The sequence below is a fragment of the Mirounga angustirostris genome, unplaced genomic scaffold, assembly GCF_029215605.1.
Source record: "Mirounga angustirostris isolate CCGP_5_RB_7025 unplaced genomic scaffold, mMirAng1.0.hap1 SCAF_5, whole genome shotgun sequence".
Taxonomy (NCBI): domain Eukaryota; kingdom Metazoa; phylum Chordata; class Mammalia; order Carnivora; family Phocidae; genus Mirounga; species Mirounga angustirostris.
In genome coordinates, this window is record NW_026991713.1 from 60,681,588 (window position 1) to 60,702,360 (window position 20,773).

The following is a 20,773-nucleotide window of genomic DNA, read 5'->3' on the forward strand; positions in this document are numbered from 1 at the left end:
TGGATGTGAGTGTTATCACTCTTACATAAAACAAATACTAGTTACTTACTGCAGAGTAGGGCTTAAACACATCCAGGAGGGTAGAGGAGGGGGGATCAATTTAATTGTAAAGATGGTTCAATGATAAGAGGTCTAAGTCAATTAAGACCCCTAGGGGACTTGAAATTCCATCAGGGATCAGGCCCAGATCCCAGGATTCTTAACCAAACCCCTTCCGAGATGTTCTCTGATCCCTACCCCATTCCAACTGCTCAGGACCTTTCGAGGCCTGTGGAGGCTCAGTCTAGGGCCGGAGGGGGAGAGCTGCCAGCTGGCTCTTATCTCCCGTAGCTGATGTCAGTGGCCACATTCCTGACCTCTTGCAGCATCGGGCAAATACCAACCTTAGGCTTCTAGCACCGGCCTGTCCTTTTCCACCCTGTCTAGACTGCTCTGTGATTCAGAGCCTTTGCACTCTGGTGGAGAGCCTGGGGAGAGCTGGTGGGGACTGGGGGAGGAGTTTTGAGCCACAGATCCCTGGCACTGGGACACTGGGGCTCTGGATTCAGGTGGGTGGCCAGGGGGAAGGAGGAATAAGTGTCTAAGAGGCGGGTCCTGGGAGATGTGGAGCAGGAGATGGCCTGGTGAGAGGCTCCCAGAACAAAGACAGAAAGCTTATAGAGTACAGGGGGGTTCCTGAGGGAGGGGAAATGTTCCCTGCCCCCACTCGGGGCCCCACATTCTGGTGTCTTGCTGAGGGGGGTGGGGAACCTGAGAGGCAAGTTTAACTCCTGAGTCAACTCAGAGATGACCCTGATAATGGGGTCAGCCCTTTCCTCCTCCTTCCCACATTCTCTATCTGAGGGTTGGAGCTGACAGCCCAGGGGAAACTAGATGGTGGGGGTTAGGGATCAGGGAGGGTCATGGGGGCCTGCAATCCTTCAGGTTTTGCTTCATCATTTAGGCTGGAAATTTCCTGCTGGGTCCTGAGGAGGGAGGTGTTTAGAATAGCAACTGAGGTGTGAGGGTGGGGGTCTATAGCCCAAACAGGGAGGGGACGATGTCCATCATCTTCTGCAGGGATTGAGGGGGACTTCAGAAAGGACTTCCCACAGGTGTGAGTGTGTGTTGGAGGAAGGGAGAGGCCCCTGTTGTGGGGAGGGTGGAAGCAGTAAGGTGGGTGAGAGTGAGCGAGTCCTGGGAGGCTCCCCTCAACTCCCTTCACTGCCTGGAGGGCCCAGAGCTGCTGAGTTAGGGAGTGAGGGGCAGAGCTGCAGAGGACCCGAGAGAAAGGAGTGTGGGGCAGAGTGGGACTCCCTCACGCCCAGCCCTGCTTCTGGCATGTAGGGGGAACTCTGTAAAAGATTTTGATTTAAACAATTAATGAAAAGGGGGAGCCAGGAGAGGCTGGGGTACTGACAAGCGTGGCTGGGTTGGCTGTGGAGGCGGGCGGGATGGTGGGGGCTGCAGCTGGGATGGGTACAGGACTGAATCTCCAACTCCCTGGGCCCTCCTGCAGCCTTTTCTGGCAAAGTCAGCTCTCATCCACCAGGGATGCCCTCTCCTACTCTTATGGCCTCTTCCCCTTTTGACCCCGGTGCTCCTGGTCTCTCCTCAGGTACAACCCCGATACCTCGAGCCATCCCCCAGCCGATTACCTCTTTCCAATCTACTGAGAAGTGGGCAGGCCAAGGGGATGAGCATGGCCCTTCGTGTCAAAAGACCTGGGTTGAAGGTCCCACTGCTGGCTGGGTGATCTTGGGCAAATGTACTTGTCTTGGTGTCCTCAGTAATAAAAATAATAGTTATATCTACTCTAAGAGGTTTCATGAGGATCGAATGAGACAATGTGCCTGATCAAGCTTTGACAACTGAGAAGCCAGTGGATTTCCTCTCTTGTCTGGTTTGCCCCATCTACTCCTTTTCCTCCCAGCCCTCATACTTTGACCTCACTGCCTTCTAGTCTTCTGTTCCCTCCTCATCACTCTTTCCTTTGAATCTGGGCACAGGGCAGGGGCAGCTACAACTGAGTCGAGGGAAGAGGAGATAAAATGGAAAAGCTGAGTGGCTGAGGACGCATCTCAAAATCATCCTGTCAGTGGCCATGTCTCTATCAGTCTCTCTCCCTTTGGCTTTGGACTTGGCAGATCTACTAGCAGTGTCTGGGGGAACTATCCTGTGAGCAGCTAGAAAAGCAAGGCTATAGCTTGGGAGAGGCAGGGGTAGGGGATGCAACTCACAGGGCTAAAGCTAGCCCTTAAGGCCTTTGCACAAACTGGAAGAAGTCAGCCTCATCCTTGTCTCCTTGGCCAGTGCACCGTCCGACCTGCATAGCCAGATGTGGTGGCCCTGTCTGGAGCACCCACCTAGAGGATTTGGGGAAAACCCTCAACCAGTGGATGAGATGGTCTATGGAAAAGGATCAGAGCAAAGAAGTGGGCAGAGAGCTAAGGCAAGAAGAGGAGGAAGAGACAGAGGGAAAAGAGAAGGAGAAAGGGGAGGAGGCCCAGACTCTTGCCAGTTCCTAGGAAGAGACCACGAGAGAGAGGTCATGAGAGCCAAGGAGAAGGCCTTTCAAGGAAGAGCTGTCCACGGGGCAGATACACAGAGCGATCAAGGAGGCTGAGGACAAGAAGAGCACATCCAGAAAGTGATGGAGACTGAGGGCAGGTGGTGAAGGGCTGAAGAGTGAGTGGTTAGTGATGAAGTGGAGGCAGAGTGTAGACTTTTGGGGAAGGAAAGGAGAAAAGGGGATGATCTGCTGTTGCAGGTAGCAAGGTTGCCGGAAGGCCTGCTTGGGCTGGCACAGTTTAGCAAGGCTGGTCACTGATTAAACAAGTGGTAATAATAAAGTGGCTGGTGTGATGCTAGGCCAAGTCCAGGGAAAAATGCAAGCACATAGCTCCTGCTGCAAAGAGATCAGCCACAGCACTAACCTAGGCTGAGATCCTGCGGGAAGTGGCATTTAAGGTGAAAGCTGAGAGGTGGGACTTGACGTATGTCGCCCCTACATACTCTTGCCTCTCGACCAGCGGGAAGAGGGGACAGAGGCAGAGGAGACTGTGACACGTGCGGTGGGATACAAGGCCTACCGACGAGGCGGGAAAGGACGCATGAAGAGTTTGAGGTCCTGGCGGAGGTTACAATGAGATGAGACCAAGTACACAGGAAGCAATCTCTGCCCTGGGGGATCTCTCACTGAGAGATGAAAGGGAAGGGGCAGTGGAAACTCAGGGGCAAAGGAGTCTAGGCTTAAAACATCACCAGAATGGCAGACCACTGGGCGGGGCTGAGTGGGGAAGCAGGGACATCCAGGAGAGCTCCGTGGAGGAGGAGGAGCCCAGGGACTGGGAGCTGGCAAGATGGATGGCAGCAGCTGTCTAGAAAACAAGGGAGTGCGAGATGTGGCTTGTGAGAGAGAGTATATCGGATTTTGGGTCAGAGCAGTTGGTGGCGCTGAGGGTGGTTGAAGGTGCTGAAAATCAAGGAGGTAAGGATCTCAAGCAAAAGAGAGGATGGGAAGAGAGCATAGATTTTGGAATCGGACAGACCTGGGTTTGTATCCTGGCTTTGCTGTTTGTCTCCAAGTGATCGCGATCACATGTGGCGCCCAAGTTAGTGAGCCTAGCAGGTGCTTTTCATGGGTGCTCCCCTGCCTCCTTCTCCTCGGTTCTCCATCAGCAGGGAGCGTCAAGCCTTTAGTTTGGTTCAGTTCCACAGAGAGCTGGGAATACAAAGATGAACACAAATAAATAATAACAATCAAGGAGATCATTATTGGAGGGGACAGGTAATTCAAGAAACAAAATACAGTGTGAGAGGTGCTATGAAAAGTTCTAAAGTACTGTTGGAGGAGAGAGTGCTTCATCTATTCACCAACTATGTGTAAGGCACCTGCTAGATACCAGACATATTCCAGTCTCTGGGGGCAGAGTGCAGAAAAGCCAGAGAAGCTTGCTGCTCTCATGCTGTTGAAGGATTGGGGTCGTGGAGGAGGGAATGCTCAGGCAGGGCTCCAGAAAATGAATAAGAACTTGCTAGGGAGACGAGGGGGTCGAGGAGAAGGCTTTCCAGATCCAACAGGCAGTGTGACCTGTTAGTGTCTAACACAGTCCCCTCCTCTGAGTTTCAGGTCTGTGTCTCCTGCTGGTCACAGGATAGTATCCCCTCTTGGAGTTTCAAAGTCATCTTAAACTTATTGGATCTGGGGCGCCTGGCTGGCTCAGTCGGTTCAGCATGGGACACTTGATCTCAGGGTTGTGAGTTCGAGCCCCACGTTGGGCATAGAGATTGCCTAAAAATAAATCCAAACCGAAAACACCACAAACTTATAGGATCTCAGGCTGAACCTATGAACTTACTGCATCTGTTTTTTTTTTCTTCCTGCTTTTTAACAATTCAGATTTTTTTTAGGTATAATTTGCATATGGTAACATTCACTTTTTTTAGGGATGGAATTCCTTGAGTTTTGACAAAGGAATACAGTTGTAAAACTGCCACCATAAAACAAGGTATAAAACATTTTAATCATCTCAAAATGTCCCATTGTGTTCATTTCTAGTTTATCTCCCTCACCCACCCCCAGCTCTGGCAACAACTGATCTAATCTCTGTCCCTTCCAGACATGCCCTATAAATTATATCATACAGCATGTAGCCTTTTATCTCTGGCTTCTTTCACTTAGCATAATGCTTTTGTGATTCATCCATGATATTGCACATATCTGTAGTTTGCTCCTTTTTATTGCCATAGAGTATTCCACCCTATGGAGGTACCATCATTTGTTTATCCATTCATCAATACATGGATATTTAACCTGTTTCCAGTTTTTTTTTTTTTTTAAGATTTTATTTATTTGACAGAGAGAGACACAGCGAGAGAGGGAACACAAGCAGGGGGGAGTGGGAGAGGGAGAAGCAGGCCTCCCGTGGAGCAGAGAGCCCGATGCGGGGCTCGATCCCAGGACCCTGGGACCATGACCTGAGCCGAAGGCAGACGCTCAACCGACTGAGCCACCCAGGCGCCCCTGTTTCCAGTTTTTAGAATGAATTATGAACACTGATGTATAGGTCTTTGCGTGGGTATATGTTTTCATTGCTCTTGGATAAAATACGCAGGAATGGAACAAGTAGGTTATATCAGTATGGGTTTAACTCTGTAAGAAAATGCCAAATTATTTTCTAAAGTGGTTGTACCATTTTGCATTCCCACCCATAATGTTTGAGAGTTTCAGTGGCTTTGGATCCTGTACACATTTTGTATTGTCTGTCTTTTTTTTTTTTTTTTTTAATTGTAGCTTTCCTGGTGGGTGCATAGTGGTATTTCATTGTGGCTTTAATTTGTATTTCCTAATGACTGGATGATGTTGAGTGTCTGCTCGTGGGTATTTCATCTTTGATGAAGTATCTATTCAAATCTTTCACCATTTAAAATATTACCCATTTAAAATACTGTTTTTTTGGGCGCCTGGGTGGCTCAGTTGGTTAAGCGACTGCCTTTGGCTTAGGTCATGATCCTGGAGTCCCAGGATTGAGTCCCGCATCGGGCTCCCTTCTCAGCAGGGAGTCTGCTTCTCCCTCTGACCCTCCCCCCTCTCATGCTCTCTCTATCTCATTCTCTCTCTCAAATAAATAAATAAAATCTTTAAAAAAAATACTGTTTTTTTAAAATTATTAAAATTTGAGAGCTTTCTGTAGATCTGGATTTACATTCTTCATCACATATGCGATTTACAACTATTTTTCTCTCGGTCTATGGTTGCCTTTCCATTCTCTTGACCTTGCCTTTTGAAGAGAAGTTATTAATTTTGAAGAAGTCCAGTTTATCAAGTTTTTGTTTTATGAATCACAGTTTGGTGCTGTATTTGAGAAGTCTTTTCCTATGTTAAAGTCACAAAGATCTTTCCTGTTTTTTTTTTTTTTTTCCCAGAAGTTTTATGGTTTTAGGTTTTATATTTTGGCCTATGGTTCATTTGAGTTAATGTGTTTGGCAAATATTTTCTCCCATTCTGTGGCCTGTCTTGTATTTTCTTTTTTTTTAAAAGATTATTTATTTATTTATTTATTTATTTATTTATTTATTTATGAGAGACAGAGAGAGAGACAGAGGCAGAGGGAGAAGCAGGCTCCCCGATGCGGGACTCGATCCCAGGACCCTGGGATCATGACCTGAGCCGAAGGCAGACGCTTAACCGACTGAGCCACCCAGGCGTCCCCTGTCTTTGTATTTTCTTAACAATGTTACTAGAACAATTGAAGTTTTAATTTTGATAAAATTCCATTATCAAGTTTTTCTTGTAAGGTGTGTACTTTTTTTGTGTTCAAGGAAATCTTTCCCTAACCCAAGATCACTAAGATTTTTTCTTATATTTTCTTCTAGAAGTTGTATAGTTTTAGATTTTATGTTTTGAGTTGATTCTTGCCTATGATGTGAAGTATGGGTTGAAGTTCATTTTTTTTTTCCACAAGGATGTCCAATTGTTCTAGCACTATTTGTTGAAAAGATTGTCCTTTCTCCAGTGATTTACCTTGGCACCACTGTGTGAGTCTCTTTCTGGACTCTTATGTTCTATTGACGTATATATCTGTCGTTCGGCTGAGACCTCACTGTCTTGATTACTGTAACTTTATGGCAAGTGAGGCTAGATAGTATGAGTACAAATTTTCTTCTTCTTTTTTTTTTTAAAGATTTTATTTACTTATGTGACACAGAGAGACACAGCGAGAGAGGGAAAACAAGCAGGGGAGTGGGAGAGGGAGAAGTAGGCTTCCCATGGAGGAGGGAGCCTGATGCGGGGCTTGATCCCAGGACCCTGGGATCATGACCTGAGCCAAAGGCAGACGCTTAACCGACTGAGCCACCCAGGTGCCCCACAAATTTCTTCTTCTTTTTCAAAATTGTTTTAGCTATTTTAGGCCCTTTGTCTTTTTGTATAAGTTTTTAGAATAATTTTGTCAATTTATTTATTATTTATTTATTTTTAAAGATTTTTATTTATTTATTTGAGAGAGAGAGAATGAAGAGAAAGAGAGCATGAGATGGGGGAGGGTGAGAGGGAGAAGCAGACTCCTCACCAAGCAGGGAGCCCGATGCGGGACTCGATTCTGGGATTCCAGGATCATGACCTCAGCTGAATGCAGTCTCTTAACCAACTGAGCCACCCAGGTGCCCATCAATTTTTATTTAAAAGTTTACTGAGATTTTGGTTGGGACTGCATTAAACTTATAGATCAATTCAGAGACAGAATTAGCATTTTAACAATATTGAGTCTTCCAATCTATGAACTTGGTATATCTCTCCATTCATATAGATCTCCTTCAATTTCTCTCGCTAATGTTTTGTGGTTTTCAGCACAAAAATCTTGCATATATTTTGTTTGATTGGAAGGTATTTTATGTTTAAATCTGATTATAAATGATACTGTGCTTTCTTTTTTTTTTTTTTTTAAGATTTTATTTATTTATTTGACAGAGAGGGACCGCGCGAGAGGGAATACAAGCAGGGGGAGTGGGAGAGGGAGAAGCAGGCTTCCCCCCGAAGCAGGGAGTCCGATGTGGGGCTTGATCCCAGGACCCTGGGATCATGACCTGAGCCAAAGGCAGACGCTTAACGACTGAGCCACCCAGGCGCCTGATACTCTGCTTTCAATTTCAATTTCCAACTGCTCATTGCTAGTATATAGAAATATGACTGATTTTTAAATGTTGATCATTTATCCTGCAAACTTGCTAAATTCTTTTATTGTTCTAGTGATCTTTTGTGTATTCTTTAGGATTTTCTCCATAGACTATCATTTCATTTGTAGATAAAGACAGCTTTATTTCTTCTTTTCTGATCTCTATGACTTTTATTTATTTTTCTTGACTTATTGCCTTTACTAACACCTCCAATACGATGCTGAATAGAAGCGGTGAGAGATAGTATCTGGAACATGTGGTACTCTTGCTTGCCCAGGGCCTTTGCTTGTGAAATGCCCTATATCTAAATCATTCTCTTTCCTTACTGCAGCCTTTTCTATTAACTTATCCTTCATATTTCAGTTCAAGTATTGCTTCTTCAGGGAAGTTTCTTTAATTTCTTCAAATTTAGGCCATGTTCTTTTGTAATATACTCTTATAGGATCATGTTTCTTTTATTAAAATAATTTATAACAGTTTATATTTTTTCATTAGTGTGATTATTAGGTTGCTAATCTTTCTAACTAGATTGTAAGCTCCAGGGGCCATATCTATTTTGCTCATCATTGGGTTTTTAGTGCCTGCACTTATTAGGTGATCAATAGATATTTGTTAAATACATGGGGAGCCAATAGGTAGCAGAAAAATGTAAGAGGCAGAAGATGAAGTGGGAAAGGTCGGTGAGGGCCAGGTCAAGGAAGGCCTTGTAGGCCATGAAGAGTTTGCACTTCCCTGGTTCTCAACTTTATTTTGCACCAGGTACACTGGGGAACATGTTATGAATGCAGGTACCCAAGTGGCACCCCCACTTGCAGAATAATACTCTTTGGTATTGGGGTCTGGGCCTCCATTTATTTTGATTTTGATTTTTTTAAAGATTTATTTATTTGTTTGAGAGAGAGAGAGGGCATGAGCGGGAGGGGCAGAGGGAGAGGGAGAGAGAGAATCTCAAGCAGACTCCCCGCTGAGCATGGACCCCAATGAAGAGCTCCATCTCATGACCCTGAGATCACAACCTGAGCCAGAACCAAGAGTCGGACGTTTAACGGACTGTGCCACCCAGGCACCCCTGGGCCTCCATTTATAACAAGTTCCCCAGGGATGCACCAAAGGCATCTGGGTACTGTTTCAGGATCTAGAGAGACATTGAATCTTGAAGCAGGAAAGTGTCATAATCATTTTACTTTTTGGCAAGACTACTCTAGCTGGATATCTTGGAAAGGTATGAAGGCAGAAGATTGGAGATTACTGCAATCATCTAGATAAGTGATAATGAATGCCTCAATTAAGGGAGGAGAATCAGTGGAAATACAGGGAAGAACATGGATTCAAGGGAAATTTAGAAGTTAGATTTGGCAGGTCTTGGTGTCTATTTGGATATATGGGGAATGAAGAAATAAGAATACTAACAATAATAACCAACAATTATTGAGCACCTATGATATGCCAGGCACAATTCTACATGCTTTATACATATCATGATTTAGCTTCCTAACAACCATATGAGGCAGATTATAGTACCATCCCCAGGCCTTCAGGTGACTCCTAGCTTTCTCACTTTGGAAGGGGTGATGCTGTCCATCAGATGGGAATTATGAAAGGAAGACAGGCCAAGAGGGTGGCATGGTGAGACCCAAGGTGGTGATTGGAAACACAGTTCTGCAGCTCTCCTGAGCGTCTGGGAGCCATCACCCCGGAAGTGGATGGGATTGACCAGAAGAAAAGAGGTTGAGGCCAAGGCTCCTGGTCTGGCCTCTGTGGATGGATTTCCTGACTGCATGAGCCTCTTGAGTTATATGGGAGATGCTGACAATCTGTGATTGTGCCAAAGGAGTGTGCGTGGCCCACCAAGAAGATAAAGGACTACAGATACAGGTGGTGGGCAGGTAGAGAGGATTCAAGGATGAATATTGGAGGGGCGCCTGGGTGACTCAGTCGTTAAGCGTCTGCCTTCGGCTCAGGTCATGATCCCAGGGTCCTGGGATCGAACCCCACTTCGGGCTCCCTGCTCGGCAGGAAGCCTGCTTCTCCCTCTTCCTCCCCTGATTCATGCTCTCTCTTTCTCTCTTGCTCACTCTCTCTCTCTCAAATAAATAAATAAAATCTTAAAAAAAAAAAGAAAATTGGGAAGGAATGGCCTGAGGGATAGTAAGAAATTTAGAAGGAGATGTCAGGAGGCCAAGGAAATAATCTTTCAAGAAAGATGGAGTGGTCAGTGGTGTCCAGTCCAATATCATAGGTAGGTCAGGTAAGAGAAAACTTGAAAAGAGTCCACCAAATTCAGCTATTAGTTGATTGTTAGTGGGTTTTTTTTAAGATTTTATTTATTTATTTACTTGGGAGAGAGAGAGAGCACGCAAGTGTGGGGAGCAGAGGAGGGAAGATGCAGAGGGAGAGGGAGAGAGAATCTCAAGCAGACTCCCCCAGGAGCACAGAGCACGACTTGAGGCTCCATCTCACGACCCTGAGATCACCATCTAAGCCAAAAGCGAGTCAGAAGCTCAACTGACTGAGCCACCCAGGCACCCCGATCATTAGTGGGTTTTTAAAATATTTTATTTGTTTATTTGACAGAGAGAGACAAGAGAGAGAGGGAATACAAGCAGGAGGAGTGGGAGAGGGAGAAGCAGGCTTCCTGTGGAGCAGGGAGCCCGATGCGGGTCTCGATCTCAGGACCCTGGGATCGTGACCTGAGCCGAAGGCAGACTCTTAACAACTGAGTCACCCAGGCACCCCTGATTGTTAGTGGTTTTAATGATTTCTGTGGCTGGTGGCTGGGGTGGGGTAGGTAGTGTGAGGTGAGAATTGACAATGAATATGACCTCTTCTTTTGAGGAGCTTGGCTGTGGAGAGAGAGCTGTCAAGGGTGGAGGATGATTCCCCTCCCCTCTCCCCTTCCCTCTCTTCTTCCTCCCTTCCTTTTTTTAAGGAGGAGAGACTTGCACATGAGTACAGGAAGAGGGGAGAAATCCGTGGCAGTGGGCATAGCAGGACGGGGGGAGGAGACGCTTGATGGAGCAAGCTTCCCAGGGGGTAGAGTTGAGAGTGTGGGTGGAAGGCCTGGCCCTGAGCACAGGGAGGGCCACCTCCAAGAAGGAGTTAAGGGTGGGGATGAATACAGATAACAGGCGAGGGGGGCATTAAGGAGATGGTGCCAACCATGGAAACCCCTTCAGCCACCAGGAGTTTATGAGTCTGGTGCCTGGCAGAGGGCGGGTGTGATGATGTGTCTTTGCAGCTGAGGAGACACCCTCTTCTGCTCTGAAGACTCCACTGCCTTTTCCTTAACCTGGGACACCCTACTTCTGTTCTGCCTTGTCCTCCTCCAGGAAGCCTTCCCAGATTGACACCCCCACTCTGCCCCTCCCAGCAGCTGGCTCAGCTCCCCATTCCTTCCTTGCCCCAGCACAGAGGCCAAGAACTCCCCACTGGTTCAGTATCTGTCTGTCTGTGCCTGGCCTCTGGAGAGAAAGCACCCAGAAGGGGGAGGGGAGGGGACTAGAACACGTGTGATTCTGTAAAATGGGTGGCTTCTCTCTCAAGCCTGCCCCTCCCCGGCTCTCAGGATGAGCTCTGGCTGGCCACAAGGGGGTGCTTGGCCCGAGAAAGTCTGGCTGCCATGGTCTGGGCATCCGGCCCAGTTGGCTGGCTGGCAGCTGGGGCCCCACTCTGGCTGGGACCTTTGCCCCCTACACCGATGGCCCCGGCCTCCGTTGCCATGGCTGCCCTTTAGTTTGGGGGTAAACAGGGCTCTTCCTCCTCCTCCTGTCCAGATACTGATACGCAATTGTCTCTCCAGGGTTGGGCTGGAATTCCAAGTGTGCAGGTACCCCCCGCCCTCATCTGGGGAAGGCACAAGGTGGTGAGTCACTGAATTTACGTTTCTTTCCACATCCTCACTGTTATCTGGCTGCCCCCGCTGCTCCCCCCCTGCCCAGCCTATGTCCTGCTAGAACTGGGGAGGGATGAAGATAAGGGCTGGGCTCATTTGGTCTATCAAACAGGGTGGTGGGGTGTAGGGAGGAGCCTTCCCGTCCTGGATTACCTCCTTGGGGCTGTTTCTGGGCTGTGGAGGGCTTCCCAAGGCCTATCCATCCCTGGTATCAGTGAGAATAATCGCAGCCTCTTTTCTCCCTTATCTTCAGGATCCTGGGGGCCCAGGGTGAAGGAGAGGAGACGATAGGAAAAAAGGAATGTGGGGGCGAGGAAATAGGGACTCGTCGGGATAGAATAGAATCAGAGAACCATTCGTTCCTTCCTTCTGTGAATCGAACGAATTTCTGTGCTGGTTATTGAGCAAGACAGAAACGTGTAAGACAGGAGCCCGCTTTTGAGCCTGCACTTGGTGCTGGTGTGAGGCCCTGGACTTGGAATTTGGGGACCCCATCTGGAGCCCCAATTACTAGTTGCTGGGCAAGTTACTGTAATGATACTAAACCCTCAAGGTCATTGTGAGGACTGAATGAGACAAATATCGGAGACTGCCTCATTAGCCAATGTTCAAGCCACGTTAGATGCCTTTGGATCAGGTTTATAATTAGGGAGGTGCTCAGGCAAGGGTGACCCAGCCCAGGGGCATAACAAAGGCTCGTTTTGGGGGTCTCTGTGGGAGTGGTGACTTCCAGCAGTGGTGACCTGGGCAGGCTGTGTGGGCAGGTGCCTGGTGTGTGATTTTCATTCAGTAAATGTTTGCAGAATGAATGGGGGTGTGCTGGAGCCAGGGCTGGCAGGAGGGCTAAGATTTCAGCAGGTGCAGGTGACAGGGAGGTGCTGTGGGAGGAAGGCCCAGCCCTGGCGCTGGGGCAGGGAGGCAGCTAAGTGCCAGCCAGGGAAGGCTCAGCTCAGCCAGAGGAGGAGTTTGACCTTTATTCTGAAGGCAAAGGGAGGCTCTGAGCTGGGGAGTGACAGGATCAAAGCGGTGTTTATGGAAGATCAGTCTGGCTGGGCCTGGCCAGAGGACATCTTGGAGCAAAGTGACTGGGGGAGATGGAGGGGGGCAGGGCCAGAGGGCCAGAGGGAAGATGTGTACGTGTCTAGGAGCTGCAGAGCGGGTGATGATGTCTGCTCCCCTCCACTCTGCAGACCCGCATGTCTCCAGGGCCCCTCTCACCTGCCTGCAAGAAGGAGGAGGGAACATCGCAGGGAGAAAGAGAATTTCTCAGGGACACAGAGAGCAAGGCAACACTGCCTCCTGCCTCCTCCTTCCTCCAAGGGACTGGGAGCCCAGCTCAGGGTATAGGGGTGGAGGGGAAGACCAGGACTGGAGCTAGGACCTGGGTCCTTTACTTTTCTGGGTCCTGCTCCTGTCCTCTAAGACGAAGTGTGAGTCGATGTGGTTTTTAAAGCTAAGGAGGGGTGCCTGGGTGGCTCAGTCGGTTAAGTGTCTGACTTGATTTCAGCTCAGGTCATGATCTCAGGGTCCTGGGATGGAGCCCCGCATTAGGCTCTGGGCTAAGTATGGAGTCTGCTTGCCCCTCTCTCTCTGCTCCTCCCCCCACTCACTGGCTCTGTCTCTAAAATAAATAAATAAAATCTTAAAAAAAAATAAATCTAGAGAAATAATTAATGGTGGCAGAGAGAGAGAGAGGACCTATTACGCTCCAGGAACAGCTGTGCATGAACCCCAGAGCTCAGTAGCAAGAGGCTGAGATGACAGTGCTGTCCAGTTCTGGACCTGGACTTCCCTGGGGCGGTGGGGAGATTTCTGGTTTGGGCTGCTAGTAGGAGTTTGAGACCTTAGCCTTTGCTGGGACCAGTCATCCTGATCCATGTCTTCTCCCCCTTTGCTCCCAACCTCCTTTGGTCCCATTTTCTGATGGATCCCATACCCTGGAAGCATGCTGCCAGGCCCACTATCCCTGCAGCCCCCCAGCTCTGACTCAGTCTGAGCTCCTGGGAACTCAGAGGTAGCTAGTTTTGCTCTCTGGAGGTGGGGACATAAGGTTTCTGACCCTGGATGGGCCCATTCTCTGTGAGACAGTGTGTTGTATAGACATACACCTCCAACTGCATTCCTCCGGGGGGCCTGACCTTGCCCTGCCTGACTCATTCTGGGTTAGGAATTGCAGACCATCGGAGAGCACCACTTTCAGAACCTGCCAGACCTCCTTCTCTGAGGTCATTTCCCCATTGTCCCGGCCTTGCTGTGCTTTTGCCCCCTTGAGGCCTGCCGCCCCCGCTCTCCTCCATTCCTCGGCTTCTGGGCAGGCCTGACCCCATCTAAGTCTGAGTGGGGAGTCCCAGCACAGAGACTCCTTCGAAGGAGCACCCCCTTCCTTGGTCACTCATCGCTACTCTTATTATTCCTTAGATGAGCCAGTCCTTTGTCCAGTCTATCCTTTCGCCCCTCTCAATGCTCAGTGAAGGAGAGGATGCTGTCTTGTCCACTGGCTAGTACTGCGGTAGGAGGGAACTATGGGTGACTCCAGAGTGTAGTCGAGAGTGTGCTTCATCACAGGGGCCCTTTCACTGAGGGACGGAGATGAAGGACAGGAGGAAGGGTGAGATCTTGGAGAAGAGTCTGTGGTTTTCTCTCACTGCAGTAGGGGTCCTAAACGGGGCCTTTACAGGGCAAAGAAGAGCTCTGACAACTACTGTCATCACCTAATTTATTTGACATACGAGAGACAAAAAGCTGAGAGCCCAAACCCAGTATGATTTCAAGTTTAGTGCTGTCCCCGCTGTGCGGCAATAACTTTGGGAAATTCAAAGTTCTAAAAACCGAACTGATGGATTGGTTGGGTGGGGAGGGGTAGAGAGAGAGGGAGAAGCAGGCTCCATGCTCAGCACGGGGCTCTATCTCATGACCCTGAGATCATGACCTGATCTGAAATCAAGAGTCAGACACTTAACCAACTGAGCCATCCAGGCGCCCCAAACCAAATTGATTTAAATGAAATTAAAGGAATTCCAGAAATAAATGGTCCTGCTCCTTCATTATAGAGACACCACTGTAGCTCAGAGAGGAGAAGTGACTTGTCCAGTGTCACACAGCAATTTAGAGACAGTTGAGATTAGAACACATGTGATTTGATTTCCAAATTTATGTTTTTTGGCTACTCTACGTTGTTCTAGGGATTGTTTAAAAACAAATCTCAGTTCCATTTCATTTCATTTAATCACAAATCCAAGAGCACTGAGTGGTGGTAGAAAGTGCAGAAGTGAAAGGATTTGAGGGTGAGTTAGCTCACAGGGTGAGGAGGAAGGGTGGAGAGCTGGGAGGTCGATTATGCCAGTCAGCTGCTCAGCTGTTCTGGAATTCCTGGGTCTTCCCAGATCAGCAGGGCCACTTCGGGAGGCCTTCCCTTCTGGAAGGCATCTTCCTTTATCAGAGGGGCTGGCTGATTGGAGTCAAAGCTTTCCTCCTGGCCTGGAGAATCTACATGGCTATCTTCTGCCTCTCTCTGGCCTGGCTCTGGCTAGACCCAGGGGCCTGGGAAACCTCACTTTGGGTTTCAGAGCTAGAAGGTTGGGTTGAATTCTGATCCTGATGCTCAAGTGCTTTGTGACCTTAGGAAATATTTTGGCAATTTCTGAGCTTCCCTATCCTATGGTGTAAAATGAGGCTGTTTGTACTCTCCCTGTAGGCTTAAGTGTGAAGATCGAATGGGGTTATAAAAAGTCTATGGTGTGGGGAGTGCCTGGCATCTGGTACGATCTTGGAGGGGGAGGGAAGCAGGGAGGAGAGACATGGCTTGGGAGGCAGACAGGGCCCAGTTCGGCCTCTCCCAGCTGCTGCTGGACAGCACAAGCTTTTCTTAACTTCCAGGCTGTTTCCTCAGCTCTAAAATAGAGATAATGCTTATTTCACAGTTTCTGTAAGGATTAAAAGTGGTCATTACCGTCTTAGGGGAACTGCTAGGCCACTGGGGGATGCCTGAACTCACGCCCCAGTCTGGCAGACCAGGTCAGAGCTGAGGGTATCTAATCACAGTCCAGGCTTGGAGGGTTGGGAGAAAAGCCTGGGAGGTCTGGGAGGGCTTCCTGAAGGAGGTGCTTGGGGTGGAGTCACGCTGGAGGGACAGTGAGAGAGAGAGAGAGAGAGAGAAGGAGAGTCCCTGGTCTGGTGACCTGTTCAGGGAGAGAGAGAGTTTGCTTCGGAGCCGACTGCCACGTGGAACAGGGTCTGGCTGTGGGTGGGAAGGGGCGCCTGGGGGTGGAGGGTCAACGTGGCTGGATGTGGGAGCCATGGAAACCAAGGACCCATGGATCTAGGAGGAGGCCTGGGGAGCTTGACTTCTGCAGCTGGACACTTCTGAGTCAGAAGCACAAATCTGGGAGGGAAATGGCCCTCTCCTTGGGTAGGACTTTCTCTCCTCTGCCTCCTATCCGCTGGAGGCTGCTTCTGCTGCCCAGGCTTCTCTTAGTTTCCTGAGATGAATCACCAGGGAAACCTGCGGAGTCAAGGAAGGAGATGGGGCAACTCCTGGCCTTGGGGAATAGATGGCCTTAGCCTGGAATTCTACTGGGAGGGCAGAAACACACACAGAATTGCGTTGCCATGGGAGCTTGCCTAACACTTCCCTGAGGCTAAACCTGCCCAGCCCCAGACTGCCCCACGCCCCCCCTTCAGAGCCCATTCCTACCTTCCAGGTCAGCAGACTTGCCCAAAGACCTATGAATGAGTCAATGTATCCTGCTTTAGGGTTACCTCAGGCCTTAGACACCAGGGAATCTGGGAGGTAGGTTGGTTACCGAGGGTAGGTAGCAGGGCTTTCCTGGATCCGAGCTGCTCATTTGTGAATTCATTCATCATATGTTTGGTGGAGTGCTTGCTAGGCATTTTCTAATGCTGTAAATCTGGCCGTTAACAAGATGACGTCAAGGTCCCTGCCTTCATGGGAGTGGTGCCCTAAGTCTATCAGAATCCCTACAGTAAGAGGGGTGATTCAGATGTTTGACAAATACCAATCGAATGAATGCAATATGTATTTTTCAAATGGCTAACTAAAAGAAGAAAAAGGTCTTTGGACCATTACTTCTGGGTTATCCACATGACCGCTTCCCTCGATGGAGCGCTGGAAAGAGCTTGCTCAGGCTGTGGACTGACTCCAGACTCAAGGTCAAATCTTGAAGGACTTTCAGTTTCCTCATCTGTAAAAAAGGCTTAATGGTACCCTCCTCATGGGTTATTTTAGGATGGCAAATAATATAGGCGAGAGATCTGACACTTTGACATAAGCGGGAACCCCATAAATGAGAGCTGCCCCCATGAGCCCCACCGTTCCCACCACCACCATCACCACCACCACCATCGCTGGTAGGGAACGGAGCCCTGGGTTGAGAGCTGGCGAAGGCAAGCTGTGTCCCCGGGACAGGGCTCGGTTTGCATGGCCGGCTTCTTCGGAATTGGATTTGCAAGCTTCTGTTTTGCATGGTGGCAGATTTTTGCATTGTCCCCTTTATTACTCTCTTCTAGAGTCCTCCTTACGGCCCCAGCTGCCACTTCCTCTAGTGGCCCTCTGCCCTTCTGAGCCAGCCGGCGCTCTCTCCCCCCTGGGCACCTACTACCGTGGGTTGGGCAGGCACGTTGCAGGACACGAAGACTCAAGAGACGCTGTTCCATCCTGCAAGGGGGAGACCAGGACTTAAATTCTTACAAGGCCACTGTGTCAAAGTGGGTGTCAGCACAAATTCCTGACTAGGACAGGGGTGGGGGAAGCTGCTGGAGGGAGGCTTTAGGAAAGGCAGGGGGACAAGCACAGAGCAGTGGCCAGGGTCCAGATAACACTGACTGACCCATCGCTGCCAGGCCCCAGTCCCCTATCTCGTGTTCACCTCAGCCCTCTTGGGGGGCTGCCATTATCTGCATTTTCAGGTGAGGCAAAGGAACATTTGGAGAGACTTAAGTCACTTGCCCAACTTCACACACTTAGGAAGTGGCTCCCCAATTCTTACTGCATTCACTCTCCTGTGGCTTGCCATCACCCCTGGCTGTGGGGCGGGGGCACATGCGTGGGGACGGTCGCAGCAGTGAGGAATCCGTGGAGTTCAGATTCCAGTTCTTTTCCTCACAGCTGTGTGGACTTGGGCCCCTTTCCTTCCTTGCCTGACAGGGAGGGTTTTTATGAGTTTAAAGGAGGTGAAGTGCGCGGTGCACACAGTAGGCCCTCAGGACACACCCCTCTGATGCTCGAGCCCCCTTGGCCTTCTGCTTGAACCCATCCTCACACAGAGCAAGCCACAACTTCCCAGATGACGATGCAGAGTCCACTTGCACAAGGCTCAACTTTTGGAAAGTCTTAGCTCGCAGTGAGAAGTCTCTCCCTGGGGCTCCTTCCTGCTGATTCTAGCCATCTCCCCTGGGCCATGCAGATGAATGTCCCCCCTTTCTCCTGGCAGTCCAGCCTCTTCGCCAGGACTCACCCTCCTCGGTCCTGTGGTTGTGTGTCTGCCTCGCGGGGTTCCCATTCTCCCCCGTCTCAGGCATCTCCTTGCATTGGCTTCCATGTGTCCAGGCCCCCCTCAGAGTCAGACAAGAGTCAGGCCCTGTTCTCCAGGCACGTCACGATCAGCGGGGAGAAAATGGGCTCTCCCAAGCTTGCGTCTGCTGCTGAGGACCGTGGAGGGTTTCGTGGCAGCCTCATCATGCTGTGCCCTCAGGGAAGGTGTGTGCTTGTGTGCCCGTGGGATGAACAGAGGTTGCTCCGGGGAGGGTCTGCACATTCACTCTGCGACACCCACTCTGGGCTGGTGCCTGCCAGGCAGAGGCTGGCACGGAGGTAAGAACCAGACACAGACGCTAGAGGACCCCGCCCTGTCTGCCAGGAGCTGTGGTCTGATGCTGGTGGGCTGAACACGATGGTGGGGGGGGAGGTCCAGCGGCTGTGGCAAACGCATGCACCCATCTGGCCGGAGCAGAAAGGGCTGGGGGGAAGCAGGGAGCTGTCGGAAGTGCATCTGAGTCACCTCCTTGCTTCCCTTCACCTTGAACTCAGCCCTGCAATCAACTGCCACATCCCGTTGGTTCTTCCTTCTTACCGTAGCTCGATTCCATGCCTGCCTTCCCATCCCACTGCTCCTACCACACCACACGCCTCCTCATGAGCGTTCTGCAAGAGCCGCTTCTCTCCTCTCCTGCCTCCAGTCTCACCTCTACCATCTAACCTACGCAGCTCACTTCCTCTTCCTCAAGCTTTCACCTCCTGCTTTCACCATGTCATCTTCCTGCCACACACCTTCGTGGGACTCTGCATCCTACAGGATAAACTGTCTTGCCTTTGAAACCCTCAGTCCCACCTGCCTCCTTACCCTCTAGTCTTTCTGCTCGTTCCATGGGATTCCTCTTCCGGTCCAGTGACTCCTCACATTTCCAGGTCTTTTCATCCATATTCTTTTGTGAAGACTCAGTCGAGCCCAAACCTATTTTATTATTTTTCTTTTTTTTTTTTAAGATTTTATTTATTTATTTGACAGAGAGAGAGAAAGACAGAGCACAAGCGGGGGGGAGGGGTAAAGGGAGAGGCAAAGGCAGACTCCCCGCTGGGCAGGGAGCCCGATGGGGGACAGGACACTGGGATCATGACCTAAGCAAAAGACAGACGCTTAACCGACTGAGCCACCCAGGCGCCCCTAGCCCAAACCTATTTTATTTAATTAATTAATTAATTAATTTTTAAATTAACATATAGTGTATTATTTGTTTCAGGGGTACAGGTCTGTGATTCATCAGTCTTACACAATACACAGTGCTCACCATAGCACATACCCTCCCCAGTGTCCATCACCCAGCCACCCAATCCCTCCCCTCCAGCAACCCTCAGTTTGTTTCCTGAGATTAAGAGTCTCATGGTTTGTCTCCCTCTCTGGTTTCATCTTGAGCCCAAACCTATTTTGTTTAAAACCAGCTCTTCCCTTCCTTTGAAGTCCTAGTAGCATTATGTCTGGATCACTTATTTTTCTTACATCAATATTTCATTGATAAGGTACAGAATTTATCCAAGGGCTCAGTGTGCACACCCATATCTTTATACCCCTGCTGCCCTCTAGATTTCCACGCCTGCCTCTGTATGCATTCGGGTTAGTGTAGGCAGTCAACATCTGTTGTTTTTATCTGTCCAACAACTCGTCCACCTTCTTTGGCGAATCACCTGTTTCTGCACCCCCCCCCCCATATAGGTTGGGTGGGGCTGACCGCCCTTCTCCATGGGCTGCACACGAGCGAGATCCGGTCTAGCCCAGATTGACAGTCTTCTGGTCCTCTGGCCACAGCGACTGGCTCCGGGATGAGCACGTGACCTAAGCCAGCCCAATGAGAGTCAGCCTTGCAACTTCCGCCGGAACGATTGGCCAGAGGCCCCCTTGGTGGCCATCCTTGCTGCAGCGTGGAGCTGGTGCGCCCCAGAAGGAAGCGAACGCAGAGGAGCACTAGAGAAGTAGAGGAAGACAGTCCTGATGCCGTCACTGAGCCCCTCGTCACTGAACCCCTCATTTTGGCTTATGCCAAAAGTCACATGCACCCCTGATCCTCCCAGGTGTGTGAGCAAATAAATGATCTCTTACACTGAGGCCCCTGTGAGTTGGATCTCAGTCGCTTGCAATCAGGAGTTGTGAGCAATAATGCGTATCTGTGTGTTGGGGTGTGGATGATACGGCTGCTTGTGCATGGGTGTGTGTGTGGTGTGCATTTAAGAGTGGTATGTATGGGGGCGCCTGGGTGGCTCAGCCGGTGAAGCGTCTGCCTTCGGCTCAGGTCGAGATCTCAGGGTCCTGGGATCAAGTCCCACGTCGGGCTCCATGCTCGGCGGGGAGCCTGCTTCTCCTTCTCCCCCTCTGCTACTCCCCCTGCTTGTGCTCGCTCGCTCTCTCTGTCAAATAAATAAATAAAATCTTAAAAAAAAAAAAAAAGAGTGGTATGTATGTGGCGGTGATGGGTGGGCAAGGTGAGGGGGGCACACACACTCATGTGAGGGTGACTGTGTGTGTGTGTGTGTGTGTGTCTGCAGGGCAAGTATGACTGACCAGCTGCACAAGCATGCGTGTGCATGGGTTGGGGGATGGGTGGTATAGGTTGAGGTTGTGTGTGCACAGCCCGGGGTGGGCATGTGAGGGGTGGTTCCTAATGGCAGAGCACCTGCGTCCTCTGGGTCCTGAGGGCAGGAGTCCAGCTGTGTGTGTC

The 20,773-nt window shown here is 49.7% G+C and overlaps 1 long non-coding RNA gene across 1 annotated transcript; it reads left to right on the top strand.

The window, feature by feature from the left end:
- The first annotated feature begins 10,260 nt into the window (after nucleotides 1-10,260).
- On the top strand, nucleotides 10,261-20,386 carry LOC135364424 (uncharacterized). Its single transcript, XR_010411512.1, has 3 exons — nucleotides 10,261-11,518; nucleotides 18,114-18,377; nucleotides 19,774-20,386. It is a non-coding gene; the product is annotated as an uncharacterized LOC135364424 (long non-coding RNA).
- Nucleotides 20,387-20,773: the final 387 nt, after the last annotated feature.